The 24,968-nt window shown below is 34.9% G+C and overlaps 1 protein-coding gene across 1 annotated transcript in view; it reads left to right on the plus strand.

Annotated features, from left to right (window-relative positions):
- The first annotated feature begins 247 nt into the window (after positions 1–247).
- The window catches only part of LOC128868630 (putative inorganic phosphate cotransporter), a 132,183-nt gene continuing 107,462 nt past the window's right edge, over positions 248–24,968 (plus strand). Inside the window, exon 1 of the mRNA XM_054110930.1 lies at positions 248–720. The gene's annotated coding sequence lies outside the window, so the exon portion shown is untranslated. The remainder of the gene's footprint in view (positions 721–24,968) is intronic.

The raw sequence follows: 24,968 nt of genomic DNA on the forward strand, positions 1-24,968 counted from the left end.
GTGCAGTAGAAAAGCATCGTAACTGTCGTCGCAGCCGCCGTCGCAGCCGCTGTCGGCGTCAGCAACATTAACAGCGGTACTTGTATATACTTTTATTCAATGTAAATGTGTTTGTTGTTGCTGGGATTGTTTACTTTGCATTTTGTTTTTATTTCTTTATTATTCGTGCGCTTTTCATCATCAACAACTCAGTTGTCGGTCGTAGTCGCCAGTTAGGCCTGAACGAATTATACTTAAACGATCAATTAGCCAAGTTAATTCACTGCCTCGTCAGCTGTAGTCTGAAGCAGAAGTTTCGTGCGAATAACGCCGTGTTGCAGGGTTTTGAAAGGAAACATTTTGCTCACGCGAATTCCACAAAAGTCGATACTTTGGTGTTTGCTCGCAGATTTCGCCATTTTTTGTGTAAGCATCCTCAGCAGTAGTCAGCTGTGAGAAGCGGTTCTCGGAAATTTTGTGTTTTTTATTTGATTTCCGGCAATTTTTTTGTTTATTTTATTGCATGAAAATAAAAGTTTGTGTTTGAAATTTTTTTTTGTTGTCCATAAAGTAATTAAATAGTGACATACTTCAATTAAAAAATAATAATAATAACTGTGTTTCAAAATATATTCCAAATATTTAAATACATCGATAAATTTATCGTTGCTGAACTGGTTTAAGCAGACAAATTGACTTTGCAGTGCACCAGAAACATACAAAGAAAACCTGTTGCCGATTGTGAGTATAAAATCATTAATTTCTTATTTTACAGAAACCCAAAAAAACAAAAAAAAAAATAAACAATCAGGTTGTATTGTGTTTGCGCTTGAATTAATGCGTTGGTGCCACAAACTGCCGGTATCTAGACCGATATGCGGCTCTGGCTCGAGTGCCAAGGGTACTGGTTGCATTCATTGTGTTTGGTATAGGAACAAAAAATATATCTTAACATTTTTTTTTTTCGAATGGCATTGCAGTGACAGTCCTTGACCGCATATAATATATTCCGGTTCTAGTAAGCTGGTACTTGTGCTGGTACTGTCAGAGTAGGCCTACTCAGTAGCATCCACCTCAGAAGGAAAAATGTTGATGTTGTATTGGTAGTTTGAGGAACTGATTAAGTTTTTATTCAGTGAGAATATTTTTTTCTTTCATTCTTAAGAAGGTCACCACGTGCGTTGGCCGATTATTTTTATTTTTTTTTTTGGGGATTTTTTTTTTTGTTTTGGCGAAGTGAAAGGAAAAATATAGAAGTTTGAATTCCGTATTACCTCCACACATTTATTTTTACTGACATTTCAGCGAAACCAGCACTCATGTTAAAAAAGTTTGTCGACAGCCTCCTTGCATAATATTGCATTAACAGCGTTTGAAATTTGGAACAATTTGGTTTGAAAATTAAATTCTGATCCATTTACTATAAAATTGAAAAATTTTCCGCATTAAGAAGTATACTAATTTTACAAGTAGAAACATTTAGGTAAGATATTTTGGCCTTATCTCCAAATATTTTCGATATACGAGGTGTGTTCAGAAAGTAAGGTGATTTTTTTTTGTTTTTTAAATACTCATTTACTCGGATTTCCGGAGGGTGTGCCCTTTATTTCTTTATTTTCAATACTGATGAATTTTTGCTTACCCCGCTTCATAAGTTCCTCATTGGAGATCCAATTTTCCGGCCACCAGATTCACAATATTGTACGTAGGCATCTGCTGACAAAGGTCTCCAGATTGTCCGATAATTCTTTGGATGTCAACCATGTTTCACTGCCGCAAAGCAGCACAGATTTGACATTGGATTTGAACACTCGTAATTTGCTTTTTGTGCTCAAATTGTTCGATTACCAAATGCGTTTTAAGCCAGCAAACGCACCCTTTGTTTGTCGAATTCTTGCATCATTGTCCTTCTTTGCTCCTCCACCAGGTGCTTGAGAAATGATTTAGGGGCTGTTTTTGGCCAAGAAAATATGAATTATTTGATCACTTTTTTCGATTGCAGGAAATCGCTGAGCATAACTAAAATCGTCTAAGCTTTGTATCTGTCAGAAAGGGCACTAAATACGTCATATAGTTAAAACTGGGTATATGTGTACCAACACACCAACGAAAGAAAAAAAAAAATTCAAAATCTAAAAAATATAATATAACTAGCAAACCCGGCCCCCTTCGCTGGGCACACTAAAAAAGAATAGATATGGTTTAGAACAGAAAATATATGATTTTCATATTATTTATTTCTTTATTCTTTATTCAAGCGCTTTGGCATAAACAATATTTTTTGTTTTTCTATTTGTTTTTGATTAAATATAAAATATAAATTGAAAATCAGGAAAAAAGAAGATTGTTTTTAAATTTCAAATCAACGCATATGAATAAACAATCGTCTTTTTTCCTGATCATCCATGAATTTTTCGTTTCAATTTATATGTTTTATTAAGCATTGGAGCATATATTTATATTTATATTTTTCAAAAAAAAAAAAACGAAAAAAATTTTTTTTTCCACGAACACATAATCTCATTCGGATTTCACATTAAATTCTCAAATTTCGTAAGAAATTATTCACTGTTCCAAAATCCACTCCAAAAAAATTAACAAACAATTTTTGCATGTTGCATCCTTATGGCATCCAAATCAAAAAGAAATATTGACACATTGTAACTCACACTGTCAATTTGACAGTTCAGTTCCGCCCCAAGCGTTAAAAAAGTAAGCGACATTATGGCTGGTTCAAAAGAACGCTGTACCCCTTGCCAGTGCTCCGAATTACAACCAAACTTTACGAAACCCATTTTCAATACTTACTTAACAATGTGCGTAAGTTTGGTTTAATTCGGTGCAAAGACACGGCGGGTCCACGTTTTGGCATATATTTCCAGACCCTAGTCATCAATAGGTATGAAAATTACCCCGTATTAAAGCACTTATCAACAGCTTTCATTTGATACCCATATTGTACATACACATCTGAAGGTTACCCGGGTCCACGTTTTGACCTATATCTCGAGACCCTATCTACCAATAGGTATCCAAACTATACGGAAACCATCTTCAATACCTCCTTAACAATGTGTGTAAGTTTGGTTTAATTCGGTGCAAAGACACGGCGGGTCCACGTTTTGGCATATATTTCCAGACCCTAGTCACCAATAGGTATGAAAATTACCCCGTATTAAAACACTTATCAACAGCTTTCATTTGATACCCATATTGTACATACACAACCAAAGGTTACCCGGGTCCACGTTTTGACCTATATCTCGAGACCCCAGTCACGGAGCGGCATGAAAAATACTCTGTACTAAAGCATTCACCAACAGCTTCAATTTGATATCCATATTGTACAAACACATTCTAGGGTCCACGTTTTGGTCTCTATCTCGAGTCCCTAGTCACGGAGCGGCATGAAAAATACTCTGGACTAAAGCATTCACCAACAGCTTCCATTTGATACCCATATTGTACATACACATCCGAAGGTTACCCGGGTCCACGTTTTGACCTATATCTCGAGCCCTATTTCCAAAATAAAATATAATCCATGTTACTCGTGGATGATGTAGCTTTCTAATGGTGAAAGAATTTTTAAAATCGGTCCAGTAGTTTTTGAGCCTATTCATTACAAACAAACAAAGTTTTCCTCTTTATAATATTAGTATAGATATAATTTGTAAAATCCCAAAATTTTAAAAGTCAGCTTAATTTTGAGCACACTTCGTCTAGCAATACCTATATATATAAAGATATGAGTCGAAACTATTTTTGTTTAATTTTATGTACGAACTTCTACTCTATTTTCCCTGACAGATTTTTCGGGACATATTAACCTTCTCTTTGTCACTGACAAAAAGAGCCCTATGTTAAACATCGAGAAGATTAATATGTTCCGAAAAATTATTATGGAAATAAGTTTTTAACTTAGATGCCAAGAGCAAAATCAGAAATTGTTTTCGAAAAAGTTGCGTTTTGTTGCACAGTGCTATTTAGTATTTTTTTTTCTTTTATTTTTTGCTTTTTTGTTAGTTCCCCGCGTTTTGTTTACTTCCATATTTTTTCCTGTAATTCAATGTCAACTTTTTCTCTTTTTTCTGCTTCAAAAGCAATTCTTGCCGCTAGTCTGGAATATTGGGAATATTATTCCGAAAATAATATCTTAGTTTTACCATTTAATATTTGCATATCCATATACATAGTATCTGGTAGTATGTGCAAAGGCGCTATTTGTACATACATATTCATATACACAGGGTGGTGCATATAGCTTTTGGAATTTGACAGCTAATACTTTGACAACTAACATAAAATCCACGATACAAAGGAAATTTAGTTTCTGGTCAGACGTTTACAAAATATTTCGCTTTAAAAATGTTGGCAAATATTAAAAACTTTTTCCAAAGAGTGAATAATCAGCGGGAATAGTGACCTCAATTGACTGTCTAGAATCTGCGACTTAAATCCAATAGATCGAATCCGAAATATAACCCAAAAATTCAAAATACAAGTTTATTCGTCAAAAGTGATATTATCGCCGTTAAAGTATTCCTCATAAACTGCAACGCACTGATGCCAGCCTTTGATTCAGTTCTCGAAACATTTCTGGAACTCTATTTTCGGTATAGCCATCAGAGTCGTCTTCAATCGTAGTCTTCTATTATTTTCTTTCAGCTGCTAAAACGCGTTCCCCGTAGTAATTTTTTGACTCGATCAAATAGAAAAAAAACACAGGGTGCCAAATAAGGTGAATTCGATGGTTGTTGGATGCTATTCGTTTCGGCCTTGGTCAATAATTCACGGATGATGATGGTTCATGGTCTTGGTCTTGTTCTTGCAGCTCTTCACTTATTCGTTTGATGTCTGGATTGCGTGTCGCACTCATAAACCCACGTTGATGCGTTTGATGAATGTTGGTTCGGATTCAGCCTTGCAAATCATGTTTTTGGCGATATCAACGCGGTCCCTTGTTTATATGAAATTCAGTTTCTTTGGGACCGACTTTGCAGCAACACGGCGCAAACCCAAATCACTAACTAAAATGTCCTCAATGGATCCATAAGCAATGTTCAAGTCCTCTGCTAGCACTCTGATGTTTAATTTGCGCTTATTTATCAACTTTTCTTTCACTTTCTTACACCTCAACTGTTTTCATCAGTTTTCAATGTGGACGGCCTACCACCACGTTTGTTCTTCTCAGTGGACTCACAAAGTCTTTTAAGCCACTTTCTTAAAAGTATCATTACCGAGTTTCCCAATATTTCTAAGGGTTTCGCACCATTGAATCTATTGGTAACACAAAATTTAATTCATACTATGTGTTTTAAACTCAAATGAGTTTTTAGAATTGTAAAAAATCGAAAAACACGTGCAGAGGATTTTTAGATTTACTCAAGACGGCGTAACTGTCAAGCATTGGTGATCAAATTTTGGTAGGAAATTTAATCACATATGTGGCAATGTAACAAAAAAAGGAAAACAAAAAAAAACACAACTCAAATCAGTTGGCTTAGAGCGTCACCTGGCGGTTGTTACGGGGACTTTTTGATTAAGGTGGCATGTACTGAAACTTATGAAAATGTACTGAAAAATTGAGTTGGCAATACGGGTCTACTCTAAACCAGCTGCGGCAGTAATTTGAGTGAAATTTTGTGCCATTTTTAACGACAAGGCTTTTCTTCCTGATAACTAAAAACAAAATATTCTAGATGAACCACCCGGTATATATTTTGACATAAGCAATAGTTGTTATAAATATTTTATAAGTACTATTTTCCTTCACGGACAGTTGAGAAAAAATTCATATGTGAACGATTATAATGAAATACCTTTAATCTTCGATATTTTAGGCCTAGCCTCAGCCCTTCTGGGATAAGAGTCTCTATTATAATATTTTTAAGCGTGAAAGTAGATTTATTTACTATTTTTGCCGCCTTTGAAGAGCAAATGGTTTGTATGTGACTTCTTCTAGAATTTCCATTACTTTGAAATGTTTGAATCTCCAGAAATTTAGTTCGGCCCTGTACCAGCAAATTGCTAGTCATTACGCTACATGTACCCTTACATATAACTATTTGCTTAGCAACCACTGTTAATATTACCAATTTTATTTTTTGTTTGTTTTGATTTTCCTCCAAAACGAAATTTTATTTTGTCTATGCTGCTATTTTTGTTCTTTTTTCTTTCAATTTCCTCTGCATTCATTTGCAACATTCTGATTATTTACACAATTGAATTATTATTCGGTTTTTCACCTTCAGCCACTTTGCTTGGGAGTGAAATGGTTTTGCGGCAAGTGTGTCAACAATAACAATAACAATACTCACCCATTTGTACATATTTATGTATGTATTCATGTACTTTAGGGATTTTTTTGCCTTACTCGTTGCCGGTTAGGCATTTGAACTGGTTTGAATTAGAAGCAAATAATAAAAAAACTCAGAACAAATAATTTGTGCAATAAACAATAAATATAAACAACGAAAGCAAAGTTACAGAATTGGCAACTGAATTAAAAGGAAAAATAAGTAAATGTGAACGATTATAGGTGTGGGAAAACTGGCTCGAAAACGGTAGTTTAGCACTCGATTGGACTTCTAGCAAAAAAAAAAAAAACAAATAGATGAGGAATTAGAAAATTTTATTTTTGCCGCAATTTAACATAAGTTTTCAACTTTTCATAAAAATATATTGTATATTTTTTGTAAATTTCTATATTCATTTGTATACTTTGCATAAAACTGTGAACGATAGCCATAAAAAAATGTTTAGAGGTCAGTTGGCGTAGATTTAATTTCCGTAAATTAACTTAAGTATTTTTTCTGCTATAAAATAAATAAATATTATAATTATAAATATAATATTTTTTCTGTTAAGTTTCACAAATATTAAGTGCTTCCATTGCATTAAAGTTAACTCAAAGCGCTGATATTTGTTTACATTTGAGGTTTGCTGACAACAGAGGGCTAACAGAGCTATGCAAATTAGAATGTTAAAAGCACTATCGGCCAATTTCATATTTTTGAATTGTTTTCTAAGCATTTGTTATTGTAGTGAGAATATTTATTTCAATTATTAGAGAAAATAAATTTATGCGAAAGATAAAGGAGAATGTACCTAATATATACAGGTGGCGCAAAATTAATCATCCAATTTGGATTTTCAATAGCTTTTTACTAAGTAAAAATAATATTTTTAATAAATGACACTTTCCTTACCTTTACGCGCTCCATTGCTTGTTTGTTTTTACACTGCGGTTGTCTAGTTCAGAAGTGTAAAAATTTATTGACTTACAGCGTCATTTTCAAAAATCGTTCGATGCTTTCGGCTGATTAATTTTGCGCCACTAACAACGTACGCTTGCACGTAAGTAAATTTCTCATAAAACTAACAAATTGCACAACGCGGGTGATTAATTTTGCGCCACAAACAACGTACGCTTGCACGTAAGTAAATTTCTCATAAAGCTAACAAATTGCACAACGCGTATTGCGAAAAAGATGCGCCTATCTACATAGCAGTATTAAAAATTTTCTACAATGAAACTTTAAGCTTGAATTTTGCCGGTCACGCTTCTGGTAGATAGACTGCAAACCTTTGCAAAGTTTAAACAAAACATGAAAGAATGAATTTTCGGTGAAGTAGTAGAATTAAAAACAAAATTCTGATTTTACAATTAAAAATTTTTACTCGATGCTATATTCAAACAGTTTGAGCAGTACTTGATATTTTTTACTGATCCTTTTTACCGATTAATACAAGGTGAAGTCCAAAAAGAACCAGACTGAGCTAAAACTAAAACGGCGGGAGCTTTGTGCTGATAACTTCGAGTTTCTTTAATGAAAATAGTTCCCTCTAGTCTCGATACACTGTTTTGCGCGATCTAAAAGCTTTTCAAAAGAGTGTTTCAGGTCATTGACCAGAATGTCCTTCAGGATGTCGGTACGAGCCTTTTGGATGGCCACTACGGACGCAAAGCGTTTTCCTTTCATGGAAAATCATTGCCATAAACTTTTTCATCAATTCAAATGTTTCGGTAAACGTTTTACCGAAACGAAGCTAATTTTTTTGTTCGAAACTCATTTTTGTACCGATGACACAAACATACTGCCACTTTAGACGCTATAACTTCGCTTCCACTGAACCAAATGTCACCAAGCCTCCACTGGAAGTAAGCTAGGGATATAACTTCCAATGCACTAACTCATTAGAGAGAAAGACGGCGCCTTCAAAAACATTTTTATGACGCCAGTCTTGTTTATTTTAGACTTCATCTTGCAAATTATTCCGACACCAGAAACAAGTAGAAATATCGATACCAAATGATCGTTAAGTGCTCAGCTGCACTGGCTAAGAAGTTACTGCAAACCGAAGTTTAAAACATTTATCATCCATCATACAAGTATTTTAGAGGTTCTAGAAATCCTGTTCCCTAAGTTGTAACATACATTTTCGTCTCTTCTATGGTGAGTTCAACGTGTCCGCCGTGAAAAGTATCTCTTCGCTCTGCTATACACAGAAGAAGTCAAAGTAGCTTTCCCCTGACATGATGAGAAGACAGATGTCGTTTGCGGGCTCTCACTATTTTGTTAAAAAAAAATAAAAAAATGCTCAAAAATCATAACTCATTTGAAGGATTAGTGGTTCCTATGAACCAGTTTCATATTTCCAATATAAAGCGTACATAGAAATATGTTTACTTTATTCAGCCGTTAAATATCAAGTTCGCTTTCTTATCAAATTCAGTAAATCTTGTCGAAATGGTAGTCATGTAAAGACCTGACAAAGTAATTGGCCAAGTTCGAGCATTGATTATGTGTACATACTTATATGTATGTACACAATTGCTGCAGTAATTATGATTTCAATGCATAGTAGCTATATCGGACTATACAAAACAAGTAACTTGGGTAAGCAAATTAAGTGGATATTTGATTACTCTGTTATTAGTAAAAAGATTAGATTATTATGTACAAATATTATAGAAACACATAGAATATGTGAATGTATATTTTTTTTGTGTACGCTTTGCTTTATATTTCTATATATTCTGCCTTCACGTTCCCGTACACTAATTATTTGCGTCAATGGTGTTTTAATGAGCAGTTAATATTCACTCTCAGGTACTAAGTTAGTCAGACGAAAATAGTACATAGCGATATGTCAATATTGTTAGTAGCTCATATGTTGGTCTATAATTGATTAGGTTCAGTTTGCAGTGAAAGGTGTAGGTTAAGGAAATCACTCAATTCGTAATTTCAGTTAATTTTTTTGAGTGATACTTTCGTTGACCGCATCAGCTAAGCAAATCCTTTTTGAACATTCGTTTAACAGAAATGGCGTAACAGGTTGAGTAGGAAATGATTAAAATAACTCTAAGGCTAACTGGATGGCCCACCTACCGTGGCAGGGGAACGAATATGTCTGGAGGATGATGCGATTTATCAACACTTTTTAAGCAAATGTCCAGCCCTGGGTGGACTCATATTAATATTTCCGAAACAAAAATTATAGCCAACTCTTTGGCCGTTAAAAATGCAGTCTTAAAGGGCCTCTTAGTCTTTGTTAAAAGGGTAATGTATGTTAGAGATATTTATCTTATACCACCTTAGCCAAGAAGTTTCCGAAATAGGTATATTTATAAAATTCAAAATACAAGTTTATTCTTCAAAAATATTATTACCGCCTTTAAAGTACTCCCTTTCAACTGCAACACACTTATACCAGCGTTTAATCCAGCTCTCAAAAGATTTATGGAACTCTATTTTCGGTACAGCCATCAGAGGCGCCTTCGATTTTACTTCCCCAATACTTCCTTTGGGCTATTAAATAATCGTAGTGGTTTTTTCACTCGATCAATTAGAAAAAAATCGCATGGCGCCATATCAGATGAACTCGATAGCTGTATGATGGTATTCGTTTCGTTCGTGGTCAAAGTAATGGTCACGGATAATGGTGCGTTATCATGGTGCAAAATCCTCGAGTTGCTTTCCCAGAAATCCTTCCTTTTTGACGAATCGCTTCACGTGCGCATCTCACAACGTCCCAATAATAGTCCTAATTAAATGTCTGACCTTCTGGCAAAAATTTGTGGTGTACTATAGCTTTGTAATCCAAATCCAATCTACCGTGAGCATGAAATCGCGTCTCCAGAAATGACGCGTTTGATGCATACTCGGTCCCATTCAGCCTTGCAAATCATGTCAGTGGCGATACCAACGCGCTCCTTTTTTGGATTAAAATCAGGTCCTTTCGCACCAACTTTGCTGTAACACGGCGCAAACCGCACAAAAAAAAGCAGAACTGAAATCAGTTGACTTAAAGCATTATCTGGCGATTGTTCTGGAAACTTTTAATTCAAAGTGTTATTCTATGAAAAAAGGCCCCGTTGAAACGAGTTAATGCAAAGCAAAAAATTTTGCACTATTAATAGCTGTTAATAGCGTTGATTAAGAGGTCTGAAGGTGACTTGAGTATTGGCTATTAAGCGCTTGAAGTCAGAATACAAAAAACTCTTCAGGTTATGGAGATATGGGAGAATTATTTGATATCAATATCTTTGCTGAAAAAAATGCGCTTAACTCGTTTAATATGAAGCAAACAAAGTAAAAAGTTATAGCACTGCTAAAATATTTTGGTATCTCTCTCTAACCAAGGCAAAGTTTTTGCAGTCTTTAAAATTGCCGTGGCTTTACAGTTGCCTACTGCAAGTGGTTTATACACTGCCTATTTTCTGAAATTTTATGATCTGTCTGGGCGGCTAACATAGAGAATCATCATTATCATCATAATAGTATTACAATTCGGGGGAACCATTGCTTCCGTTACAATTCGCCTCCACGTCACTCGGTCAACAGCTTTTCGTTTGATATCAGATATGCCCATAGCTCCAAAGTCGCCTTCATTGTCATCTCTTCATCGTTTTCTCGGTCGGCCTCTTCTTCTGTCGCCTAGTGGATTTGATTCGAAGATCTTTTTTAGAGTTCAATCGTTCTGATAAATGTATCCAACATAAAGAATAAAAGCAACAACATTTTAAGAGCTTTGACTGATTTTGTTTTGATCCTTTAATTTTAATATATTTTTTATAAAAAAGTATTTCATACTACAACAAATATTGGGAGGTTGAATTAGTTTCAAAGGTGACACACAGATGGCGCTATTTATCACTTTATCGCGTTGGCAATACTGAATATATATTCATGACAAAGCCTCATCCCTAGGCTTTGTTTATCAGTATCTGTCATTTCGCTGAAGTATAAACAACGCAGTGTTTTCGTGCTCCGAGTATGTCAACTTTCGTGCCGTCGAAACGCAATTTGCGGGAAGCTTTGCTTTTCTGCTTCAATTTGAAAAAAAATACAGCCCAAGCCCGTGAATTGCTGCAGGAGGCCTACCCAGACCATACTCCGTCGATTTCAACATGTGAGTACTGGTTTCGACGATTCAAAAGTGGTGATTTTCACACCGAAGACAAGGAGCGTCTTGGCCAGCCCAAAAAGTTCGAGGACACGGAATTGGTGGAATTGGTAAACGAGGACTCGTGCCAAACCCAAGAAGAGCTTGCTGAATCATTGGGCGTTGATAAATCAACCGTTTGCAAGCGTCTAAAAGCGATGGGAATGATCCAAAAGCAAGGACATTGGGTCCCGTACGAGTTGAAGCTGCGCGACGTCGAACGGCGATTTTTTACGTGCGAATTGCTGATCGAGCGACAAAATCGGAAGGGTTTTTTGCATCGGGTGGTGACTGGCGCCGAAAAATGGATCCACTACGATAACCCAAAACGCAAAAAATTATGGGGTTTGCCCGGCCACGCATCAACGTCGACGGCCAAGCAGAATATTCACGGCAAGAAAATCATGCTCTGCATTTGGTGGGATCAGGTCGGCGTCGTATATTTTGAGCTGCTCCAACCGGGCGAAACAATCACGAGGGATCGTTACCGACTGCAATTGATGCGTTTAAGCCGGGCATTGAAAGAAAAACGGCCGGAAACGGTAAACGGCACGACAAGGTTATTTTGCAACAACGCTCGGCCGCATGTTGCTCAACTTGTCAAAAAATACCTTGGAACGCTTGGCTGGGAAGTGTTACCCCACCCGCCGTATAGTCCAGACATAGCTCCCTCCGATTATCATTTGTTCCGGCATATGAGTCTCGATTTGGCGGACCAGCGGTTCTCCTCGTACGAGGCTACCAAAATATGGATTGAGTCATGGATAGCCAAGCAGCGGCCAGAATTTTGGAGAAACGGCATCCGGAAATTGCCCGAAAGATGGGCGAAAATTGTAGCTAGCGATGGCCAATACTTCAAATAAAATATTTTGTACCGTTTTTTCACAATAAAGCCCCAAATCTTCGAAAAAAACCTTTAAAACTAATTCAACCTCCCATATTATACACATAAATCAATACTTCAAATTTTTCCCAAAATTACAATAATAAAAATTCAAAAAATTTCATCAAAACAAGCAATGCCTTGAATTCGTTATATAGCGAAAATTCGTAACACCGACAAGGACAAATTATCAAAAATCAACGCGAATCTTGCATAGAAGCAAATTTTTACCATGGAACAGTACATGCCACGGGAACGCTCCCAAATTGTTGAAATTTACGTTCAACAAAAGAAGTCAATTGTGAAAACTCAACGTGCGTATAAAAAATGAAATAATGTAAAAAGTGCGCCTTCTAAGAACACTATTAAACGTTTGTACGAAAGGTACGACCAAGGCGATCGGAAGAGAATATTGCTCTTATACGGGTCAGTGTTGATACGTCGCCAAGGACATCCCAAAATCGCCGTTCTCAGCAGTTGGGCATTGCTCGGACCACTTTACAACGAATTATCCGCATTGATTTGCATTTATTCCCGTATAAGATTCAATTGACGCAAAGATGGTTGCATGCGGACAAGTCTCGTCGATTGGAATGGGTCCAAAAAAGACATGGGTCCGTCGAATATGGGCAACCCTGTATAATCTTATTACGTATTACGGAGGATACACATGCCGTATGAAAAAATGGCGTTAGAGCTTCAAGCGAAGAGCTACGGTGATGCTCTACGTGGGTGCCTTTGCATTAACATTTATAGCTCCATACATATTTATTTATTAATGAAGGCTTTCTCGCTGAGTGTCTCACTTTTATTTACATCTACATATCTACATCGATATGCCTACAAAAGTACATAAATATGCGCTTTGTTTGGCATACCTTGCCCTATTTTTTCACTGCCCTTTTTTATATCTTATTAAACACCCACTTTAATCGCAGACTCAGCCGCATTTTTCACTACTTAGCTTATAAAATATTCCACAATAAGGTAATAAAACAAAAAAATATTGACAGGTGCTTTTTTTCTTTTCCACTGAGACATTTCTTGTTGATATCGTCGGGCAAATATTTGCATTTTCGTTTTGTGAATTTGTTTGCATACTCATATACCGTTGAATTATTTCTTATTTATTTTTTTATCTTGAATTTTTTGGTTCAGAAAAAAATTTGTGATCAACACGTGTTTTTGCAAGTCCTAAACAAATTTCTGAATTAAAACAAAACACAAAAAAAAAATTGAATTAAAAAAATAATATTTGTTTTTTAATAATAATTGAAGTGTTTGTACAAGAAATATGCAAAGTAAAACGAGGTACTTTTAGGAAATTGAAAAAAGCGAATTTATGTTTAATTTTTATAATTTTTATATATAATATGACAGGCAACCTAAAAACTTGTGCGATTTCACTATAGTAAAAAACAGTAGTAGAGTGATCCGGTAGTTTAAAGGATTCACTAATAGAAAGCTCTTCGCAAAATAACCCTGATCCTACACCGGTGTCCATTTTAGATCCGTCCGTGTAGATCTTAACGGGTGTGTTGGGTGTTGGATCTTCTTCAAGCCATTTCAGTCTAGAAGGGATTTTCATTAGGAAATTCATTTCGAAGCAAAGAATGGGAGGGTGATAATCCCAGTCACTGGGTATATCCGTGTAGGAGTTTAAGATCGTCGAATGTCCATGTGTGACACTCCTCCATTGTGATATGCGGAACTTTTTGTAAAAAAAGGCACCCCTCCGAAAATAATCCCTAGGTAAAAGAATGTGACAAAAAGAATTCTTTAAGAATGAGTACAAAACGAAAGAGCTATTCGATATTCGAGTACAAAAAGGGAATTTTGGAAGACTCCAGGGCTGTAAATCTTCTACACTGTGTCAACTGGTGCACCAAGGAAATGAGAAATAAAATGAGAAATAAAGGATCAGGTCGGCAGAAATTACTTTCTGAGTTGGAAAACTGCATCTGGGAATGGATTGGAGGCAGGAGAGCAATGGCTTTGGTTGATATTCAAAAAAATGCCCTTGACACACCAATGGAATTTGATATATCACATTGGTTGGACAACTTCTTTAAACGATATGAACTGTCTCTAAGGAGATCAGAAACATTTTTGAAGCTGGAATGAAGTTGCTAAGCGTGATTTTGCGTTCAAGCCTTTTGTTGATGGCATCAATTTTCGAAATACCAACTCTCCAATATGATTGCTATGGATGAGACCGCGGTATTCCTAGGCCAAGGAGCTCAAACGACAAAGCACCACAAGGCTTCTTCGTCAATTTACGTTCCTTCTACCGGTTACGATAGTGCACGTGTTACCTGTATTTTGGCAATTAGTCTAGATTGGCAAGAAAATATCGGCGTTTTTAATCACTAAAGTTAAACAAGACCAGATTCAACGAGTTTCAGGCATTTATGTCATTGAAAGTGAAGAAGCCTAGTGCACCCAAGCAGTTATAAGAAAGTAGGTTGATTTTATGCAGCCACCACTGTTGAGGGGGTTTTACGAATAGAGGTTTACTAGTTTGGGACTCAGCCAGTACTCACCGCGCTGAACTGACATGAAAAACTTTCTTGCTAAGAGGAAGATTGATCAAATAATGATTTCGGCAGGAACGACTGGTTACCTCCAGACACTTGCTATTGCAATCAACAAGCCATTAAAGGATCATTTGCGGATGGAAATCAATTAATATATTGAAAACAGAATGGTGAGAAATCCTCGAGGTAATTTTGTAAAACCAGGCTTACAAGAAGTTGTGAATTGGGTAAACAATTTATGGGACAAAATAATTGATAGAGAGGTTTCCAATGCACTACGAGCAGGCTACTTAGACAAGACGTATTCATTTAACGATAGCTATGTCGCACGACATGAGAGATTCGGGCCATTGATGCAACAGGAAATGCATTTGGAAGAAAATCTGCATATAATTCAGAATTTTATTTATGACGATGTTCCAGGAGAAGATGACATGACTGTAATTGAATAATATGAAAATTTCTGTATGCTGTGTAAAATAAATATTAAATAAAAATATAATATTGTATATAAATGTACTTTCATGTTTGCGCTCTCCCGAAAATAAGCCCTAGCGCATATTTTGTATCAAAAAAGAAAGTAAGACAGTGTCTTATTTTCAGAAAGAGACGGTAGGAGTAGGAATTCGGCCAAGCACCGAACAAAGGACGTGAGCGCGAATTAATATTATTATTGTATTACTATTATTATGTGCTATATAAATAAAATATGATATCAGTATTGAAATAAATAAAATTCATTTTTTATTGACACTCTGCTTTGCTGTTAATTAATAGTAAACTACAACTCTGTTAAGTAAAACATGTCGATTATCTTATCTAAGGCGAAACAGCGCAATACTAACGATTATAGCCACATGTTTTATTGTTGTTTTCATAACAATTTACACCAGTGCAATCAAATTCACACAACAAAGTGTACGAATAATAAACAATTTATTGTCAGCAGCGACTACACTACTAAAATAAAAGCCTTGCTAACACACTTGCGAGACGTTTCTTCACAACAACGGCTGTTATACACTGTTAAACACATACACCCATATATAAGTATATATAAATAATAAACGAATGGGAAAAATATTAAAAGTTACAGCATTCATTTTGCTAGACGAACATAGCTACATACCTTCTTATGCACATTTACATACATATAAGTATATATGTGTGTATTTGTACACCTATCGATGTAATCACAAATAATTAGTTTATCGCTATTTAATTATTTTTATTTTGTTCGCGCTAAGCGAGTTGCACGCTTGTAGATGCACTTGACAAACAAATATGCTGTGACAATTTATAGTGCAAATATTTTTCAATTTTTTTTTTTTTTACTAGTAATTTTTTTTTTTTTTCGGACTCAGTGAAACTCTTTATGATTCTGCATATAATTGTTTACAAATTTTTATTTAGATCTTACTTCAATTGCATGACGGCGTAAGTTTTAGTGGCTCATTGCATGCAAAAATATATAATATTACGAATTTGTTGACTCGATGTAGTGAAGAGTGATAAAAGGAGGTGCAAAATGTTGTTGGCAATCAGTGGATCGGTATGCGTGACAGCAGCGCTTTTGTTTGGGCCATTAGACAAACGTTGAACTAGTGAAACCACAAATTTACACGAAGTTCTATTTATAGATTTAGATAAATATAAATGAAGCTGGTATAATTGAGTCACAGAGAAATGATTTATATCGCCTGTGAAAAATTATGAGCTAATGTTGGTTGATGTTTTTTATTTAAATAACAGATTATTCATTTTTTATAATTCAAATTTTTTATTGTATGAAGTTTTTTATTGACAAAAGTTTAATGAAAGTTAGTTTTTTAGAAAAGTTAGAGACTGATATCAAGGGTGGGGTATTTGAATAAAATACAATTTTTATTTAGGAAATTATTGTCATTTCTCTTTATTATGATAATATTGGTATGGCTCAATTACGTGTGCAATAAAATATCGGCCAAATGGCCGCCGCGGCCTTGGCGGCACACCTCCATCCGATGGTCCAAATTTTCGATGACGCTGAGGCATAATTGAGGTTCTATGCCGTTAATGTGCCGAATCATCTCGTCCTTTAGCTCTTGAACTGTTGCTGGCTTATCGACGCACACCTTTTCTTTGAAATAACCCCAAAGAAAGGCGTCCAACGGTGTCGTTGACGTTTAGGTGTGGTTCACATTCAACATCGGCCCTTGAAATTTAACCACCCTTTATAACAGTTACAGCACAATTTATTTGTTACTTATTTAATTTTAATTATTTTTTATGGAAACATAGTTATGATTTTTAATCATTTTAAATTGTGAGAAAGTATTTATCTATTTGTAGAATTAGATTTTTGGTTTTAATTTTATTTAAAATTAATTTTTTTTTTAGATTATTAATATTAATTAAGGTTTGAAAATTTATTGTAATTTTTGTATAATTAGTTCCCATACAAAAATTAAATTTTCAAACTTGGTTATAATTAAAAAAAAATGTAAACAAGAATTCATTAAATTTTCAAACTTCTCATTAGCTAGAATTTACAGAAAGTTTCAAGTATTCCGGGTTAAGTCCATTAAATGTTTTGCAAGCTTGAAGCGGCACGTATTGATTTTTGACTACTTTTGACGGTGTTCGGTGTTTCCTTCGATATTAAAAAAAAAAAAAATATTCGATGGAAATAAAGTATTTGTTAGCTTGAAATATGATTATGAAACTATGTGTGTGAAAAGGATTGCTCAGTTCTTAGGGTTGGGCATTTTGCCTTACCACTAATTCCACTAAATCCGCTTATTGCACTACATAATTATTGAATGCACCATGCCCAACCCTGTCAATTCTAATCATCAGCTATATGGGAATAGTAATACAGGTATCCCAATGGACATTAGGGACACCGAGTGGCTTGTCTTAGACAAGCAGCCCGGCTAACTTAACCTAACCATCCTCACATATACAATTATACTAGAGCCCGCAAAAATTCTTTTACACAGGCAAACTGTCTGTATTCACTATGCCGGTATTGGCATCCCTATTACGTTCATAGCTAATTGTTTTTCTCAAATTAATTCTATTGTACTTAAATTTAATTACTGCCAATTTAATTTGAGTCACTTTTATATATTTACAAAGCATACCCAACAGTGAAGCCTATTAGTTCTGGACTACCTTAAAACCAGTTTGCGCTTTGCCGCTGCAGTTGCTGGCGCAGTTCGTTTTCTATATTTTTCAATGCTAGCAACTGCTATTTTTATCAAGCATGAAAAATAGGTTGTAATTTAAGGAAAAAGTGTTAATTAATGAAAGAATAGTAGTTTGTGGCAAACACAGCTAAGTGGGCCTTTTGAAACTAGTACGATACTAGTCACCCACGAACTAGTATTACTAAAAGTGCATGCGCAACATTTAAAGTATTCTTATTTAATAAAATATTTTTGTTTGTTGCATAACTGCTAATTGGTCATTTTGTAACTAGTAAAATTCTGGTCTATTTCGAACTAGTATGACTGAATAAGCATCGTTGCCTTGATATTTGAAGCAGGCTTATTTATTAACGAATTTTTTCCACACTACGCTAATTATTCATTTTGTAACTAGTACAATTGTAGTCACTCTCTAAGAATGACTAAACACGCATGCTTAACGTTTAAAGTCGCTTTGTAACTAGTACAATTCTAATCACTCACGAACTATTTTGACTGATGCAGTCTTATTGGTTCCTTTAGTTGCATACACCGCTAATTGGTCTCTTTGTAACTAGTACAATTCTAGTCACTCTCTAACTAGTTTTACTAAGCGTGCATGCTCAACATTTAAAGTATTCTTATTTAATAAAATATTTTTTGTGTTGCATACACCGCTAATTGGTCCCTTTGCAACTAGTACAATACTAGTCAATCTCTAACTGGTTTTACTAAACGTGCATGTTGAACATTTGAAGCATTCTTATTTAATAAAAAAAAATTTTATTGCATACACCGCTAGTTGGTCCCTTTGCAACTAGTACAATTCTAGTCAATCTCCAACTAGTTTTACTAAACGTGCATGCTCAACATTTCAAGTATTCTTATTTAATAAAATATTTTTGTTTGTTGCATACACCGCTAATTGGTCCCTTTGCAACTAGTACAATTCGAGTCAGTCTCGAACTAGTTTGAAAAAAAAAATAATCTAATTAGTCGTTTTGTAACTAGTGCAACCCTAGTTACTTTCGAAATAGTTCACAAATACCGGTTCTTGAACTAAAACGTTTGCTGAGTAGTTTCGCTTTTCACGAGAGGGTACATATGCACATACCTAAACATAAATACCTCTGTATATGTATAGAAACGCTTATCCAACTGCAATTTATATGCGATGCATCTTTTACATTTTTAATGTATCTCAAAAAGCAATAAAATACCCAGCGTGTTTTTCAAGTTCAAGTGCATTTTCGTAATATCCAACACAAGTATTTGTACTTACAATATACAATATATTTGTAGATACTGTAGAAAAACGTGCCGCACGACTGGACGTGCTCTATTCGCTTCTACTCAATGACAAAAACAACAATAGCGAATATAAATAAATACTAGCGGCAATTAAAATATTTATAGGTATATTTATGTGCCAAAAAAAAATACAAAAAAAAAAAATGCAATTAATTCGTAACAGAGGGAGAGAGGAGCGAACGAATGAAATTAACAACAAACTCATTCTGCCATAAACGTTCTCTTGCAATGCGGCAATTTATTGTTCAACTCACCTGTTTGCGCATAAATTTTAATGAAAAGAAGTTTATTGTACGAGTATTTGCTATTTTTTAATTGGTAGCCACAATGCAAGTAGGTAGGGGAATTTTCGCGCTTGACAGCAAAAACTATTATATTAACGTAACTTTTAGTTAATTTCAATATTACAACGTATTGCAATTTCCACCGACTATTTACTTTGATCGGCATAAGAAAAACTTGAATGAAATTCTGTGAAATTTTGAATTATGTTGAGTAATAGTAAAAAGTTCTGAGCGTGTCCTCAATGCAATCAAAATAATTAGGATTAATCGATTTTTATCAAATATGCGCCATTCTCTGCAATAAATTTCGTCAATCCTGAAAGCAAAATCAAGAAGATGCAATGTGAAAACTTCTTCTTCATTCCTATCGATAAGACGCACGAGATCAGCGCATTTTCACAAGCCTACCTTGAGATTTGCACCATCAAGAATATTTGGCAAACGTTTGAAAAGGTGATAATTACTAGGTGCTGGTACTAGATTCTACATCGGATGCATAAGAAATCGGAGTTTCCCTCGTGTCTCAAAAAATGAAGGTGTCTTAATGAAGCACAACATCTTTCCTATTAGTCAATTCTTGCCGCTTCTGATTAATTGCCAGCTTCAATCTAGTCAGATTTGGACAGCAGAGCGTCAAATGTAGTGCTTAGCTGATGGAAGTACCTCAGAGCACAAAATTTTCTTTCAATCCAACAAAGCACATAGAAAAGGTGAATTGTTTTGCCTTTCTCTGTTCTGGCTTTCTATCCAGTGTTATATGAATTTTGTGCTCATGTTCCGCAATGTTAATCTGAGGATCAGAACGAGCTCGTTTATTTATGTTCAAAGGCTCGTATTGAGGATTAGTTGTATCTTCCTGGTGTGGATGCTAAGCTGTTTATAATTTGCAAGAGCACACGTTTTGAGCTGCGCACGTAAGTAGAGTAACCCAATCGAGTTACTTGATGTAAGCTCAAAATGCAGAGATATTCCAACCTTTTTATAGTTCTGACTTAGCTCTAATAGGCTTTTCCATATCCAAAATATCCAAAAGTGAAATTTTCTCTCAATGGACTCCAACTGCTATTAAAGAAGCTTGCACGCGTACTCCTAAGCATCCTTCTACCATGAATCCCTAGAGACGTGGAAAAGCCGCTGATGAAAGTATGTTGTTGCTCAAATTATGTACTTTGAATAATTTTAAGGTTTGATAGCAGTCTTAGGTAAATATTTTTTCAATAAACTGTTCCCGTTCACTTTTATGCAAACTAAAAGGTTTTTTAAAAATCCTGTTTAAAAAGTTGGAAATTTTAATACAAATTTATGAATTTTTCTATAAAGGTTGGACTTTGTTTTATATGGCTTTTATTAAACTATGGAATTCTTATTAATTAATGAAAATTGAATTGAAATAGTTTAATTTATCTGGCACTTTTCAAGTAGCACTAAAGCGCCTTTACTAGTTTCACATTGTTATCGTATTTTTATTTCATATTTAAGGTCCTTTATCAAAATATGTACCAGGCAGTGAAGTTCGTCTAATATTAAGCTCTGATACAATTTTGGTTTTACCCATTTAGCCGTCGACTTGAATATCCCATCATATCCCCATTCATTCATGCGCCGTCGGTATAGATATACGAGTATAGTCGCCCTATTTCCTCAATAGCTGCTCTAAAAAAATTGCGTGTGTTTACTAGCACTCGTAATACAACTGAAAAATGTCCCATATAGGGTAATCTAAGGGCAAAATTGAGTGGTATTAATTACTATTTATTAACTGATTACACAGCTTACTACAGGCACTATAATATGGCAGTAATAAATAAAAGTTAAGGCGACGGTTTAAGCGCTTAGAAGTGTTTGCAAACAATCACTCATAAAGGGCACGAGAACAGTAGTATTGCAGCGAATCAATAAAATCAATAACAATAAAAGATTAACCTTTTTAAAGCTTTGTTAGTTATTTTATTCACAATTTCTGAATATAATGCGTTTCAGAGTGAATTAAGTACCATAAGCATAAGCAACAAAAAAAAACTAGAAAAAAAATTACCCGAAAGTAAAAACACTGTATATTAGGTTAGGGCAAAAAACATGTTTTTTTGCTCCCTAAATCTGTTTCATAGCCAAAAAAATAAGCAGCTATTTTTTTTAATGAGTTTCAGAGTGGATTAAATAACATAAAATTAGGCAGCTATTTTTTTTTAGGGGGTTTCAGAGGGAATTAAGTAGCATAAAAATAATCAGAAACCAAAAACTAGAGAAAAAATTACCCAAAAGTAAAACATTAGGAGACCCCAAAAATCATTGTTTTTGGCCAAAAAAAAAACAAAAAATGAGGCACCTTTTTTTGTAGTACTTTTCTCCTTAATAAGTATTTACCCACCCGCTCACGCTTTAAAAATACCATTGCGTTGCTATGGAAAAAGTAAATTTGATATAAAATGTTCACAAATCGTTATTATTTAATCTTTCCAAATTAAATCTTAATCTTTCCAAAAATAATACCCTATGCTCTTTTAACAAAATAAAAAAGTACTTGAGCTATTTTAAAAGGCATCTAAGTAACCTTCAAAAAATTCAAAGAAAATATAAAAATTGAAAACCGAAAAAAATTTTCTCGTTTATTTTTGGTTTTTTTTTTTTGGCAAATCCTACTCTATATATACATACATACATATTACTTTATATTGGGGGGCAAAAAATCCATTATTTTTTGGGTAGATGGCTGTAGTGATCCATGATTCAATAATAAAAGGTTTGCTCAGTAAGCAGCTTTCTCTTTCTCTCTTGACAAATCGGCTCCCTTAGCAAGACACTGGGTTGCTGGCTCTAGAAATTTTGAGTAAAAGTGGAGGAAAAGTAAAATTTGTAGAAAACACATTTCATTTTCAAAATGGTCTGCTAACGAGCAACAACTCGCTAAAGAGTTATCATCGGTATGTTCAGGACTATGGTAGTATTACATAGAATACATATCGCTTAAGTCTGAACATGATAGAGTAATTGTTACAATCCGAGATCGATGAGTGGTGAATTTACAAAGCTTTATTTCTTATGATGTGATGATTTAGACGCAATTCATGTTTTGCAAAGAGCTAGCTTTTCCCAAAGAGTTACGACAGGGAGAATAATTGGATAGTCCGGACGCGATCGATAACATTGCATGCCTCATTATAAAAAAATTGGAATTGACGGAACTTATTTCCAATGAGCTCATCTTCCCATGGAGTGATGAAGTGTCCAGAGGAGGCTTGGTAAAGCCCAGTACTAGCATGAAAAAGCTTCTCATAAAAAACCATTTACCGGAATCGGTTTAAAACTGTAGAGCCTTCAATTTGTGGAACGTGCGCTACAAATAGGAGAAGGATCTCGACTAAACACCTAACAGAATTGTACGTGCCAATTATTTATTCTTAACAAAATAGTTTCATAGTTTAAAATCTTGGATTAAGTGCAATAATTTCTTGTTTTAATATTAGACTTGACAATTTCCGCTAATAAATTCTATTTGTACCATTATTTACATTCAAATTTTAATTAAAATAAATTTTTTTAAATCGTTCACAGTTTGTTTTCATTTAAGTAAGGAAATACTCTTTTGCTACCATTTTTACCAAAAGGGATTCAATATTTTCCACTTTATTCACCTTCTTAAATGCAACCTTTTGTAAGGGAGTGTCAAAAATCGAATGCCACTAGTGAGCAAACCTTTAATAATTGAATCATGGTAGTGATCGATATCTCCTAAATTGTCGATCAAACAATTTAAAGTTTATGCTCGTTGTTAAAGTCACATTTCACACTAAAAAAAATTCTTTTGCTGTTCCATTCAGTTGTGAGTTACAGGATGTTAACTATGGAAGTCAACAAACAGAAAATTCGACGCACTTTATAGTTTTTCTTTAACAAAGGCGAAAATGCAAGCCAGGCCAGCAGGCCGCTGAAATTGTAAATGGTGTTTATGATGCCGATACTGTAATAGCTAATTAAGTACAACTTCGTCGAATCAGTTCAGGCATTTTGATGTTAAAGAAAATGTCGATAAAATCACAGTTGATCGACATGTTAGTAGTCGTAGTATTGCCCAGGAGCTAAAAATCGATCAGAAAACAGTTTTAAACCATTTGCGCAAAACTTTTACCCAAATATAATGGATTTATTTTTCCCCATGTAAAAGCCCCGCATTAAATGAATATCTTGAGACTTATTTATATTCTAAAAAAACCCCGGCACACATAAATAATAAAGCCTTGATTGGTGCTTACACCCTACACCCTTTATTGGACGTTTGGCTGATCTACTCCACCTCTTTGTGGTGTGCCTCTTGATGTTGTTCCACAAATGGAGGCACTTACAGTCTCTTCATTAGGGTGATTAATTTTGTGCCACCTTGTACATACGTATGTATATATGCATATGTAACCACGTTCCTATTACTCCTGCGACAACTCACAGTATTGCAGTAAACATTTATGTTTATAGCCAACAGGCAGATAAGTGCTGATTTTACTGTTTGTACTTAATTTTAATTTATGATGACTCCTCTGTGGTTAGTAACTGACCTGTTTTGCGTATGACAATGAAACTTTTTTATATTCAATTACGCATTTCCTGTTTTTGAGCTCTAATTGTCGACACACCAATCATATCGCTACGCTTTTGCCAATTGATGTCATTTATAAAATCTAACTGAGACTAACTTTCTCTTCATTTGGTCCTTTCAATACAGGGAATAGATGCCTATTTGCCTTTCGCAACAAATATTGTCACAGCTGGTGCAAGGCTCCCTTGGCTAATTTGTTTATTAGTTGCAATGTTTTCTAAGTGCTTAGCATCTCAGAAATATTAAATACAATGGGTGCTTTAGCCTGAGTGTTTTAGGAATTACCAAATCTCCCGGTGCTTCTTAGCTCGAATTTTCACCTCAAAAATATAGTAGCAAACCTTTAGGCGCCATTTAGAGTACTTTTCCTAGTTGCCTTGTGCGGTTTTTGTAGCACTCTATAAATCTGCAGATGTAGTACATTGTTTCATTCGAAAAGTCCATTGGTTGTTCAATCAAAAACCTCCTCAACATCTACTCTCTGATGGAAGCAATCTCATAACTCTTAGCAATACATTTTCGTACAGATTTCGTAGATTAATCTCTGCCTGTCAAGCGGCTGCAGGTGATATTGTACAGGTATATATATATATATAATTGGCGCGTACACACTTTTTGAGTGTTTGGCCGAGCTCCTTCTCCCATTTGTGGTGTGCGTCTTGATGTTGTTCCACAAATGGAGGGACCTACAGTTTCAAGCCGACTCCGAACGGCAGATATTTTTATGAGGAGCTTTATCATGGTAGAAATACACTCGGAGGTTTG

Source organism: Anastrepha ludens, chromosome 6 (assembly GCF_028408465.1).
Source record: "Anastrepha ludens isolate Willacy chromosome 6, idAnaLude1.1, whole genome shotgun sequence".
Taxonomy (NCBI): Eukaryota; Metazoa; Arthropoda; class Insecta; order Diptera; family Tephritidae; genus Anastrepha; species Anastrepha ludens.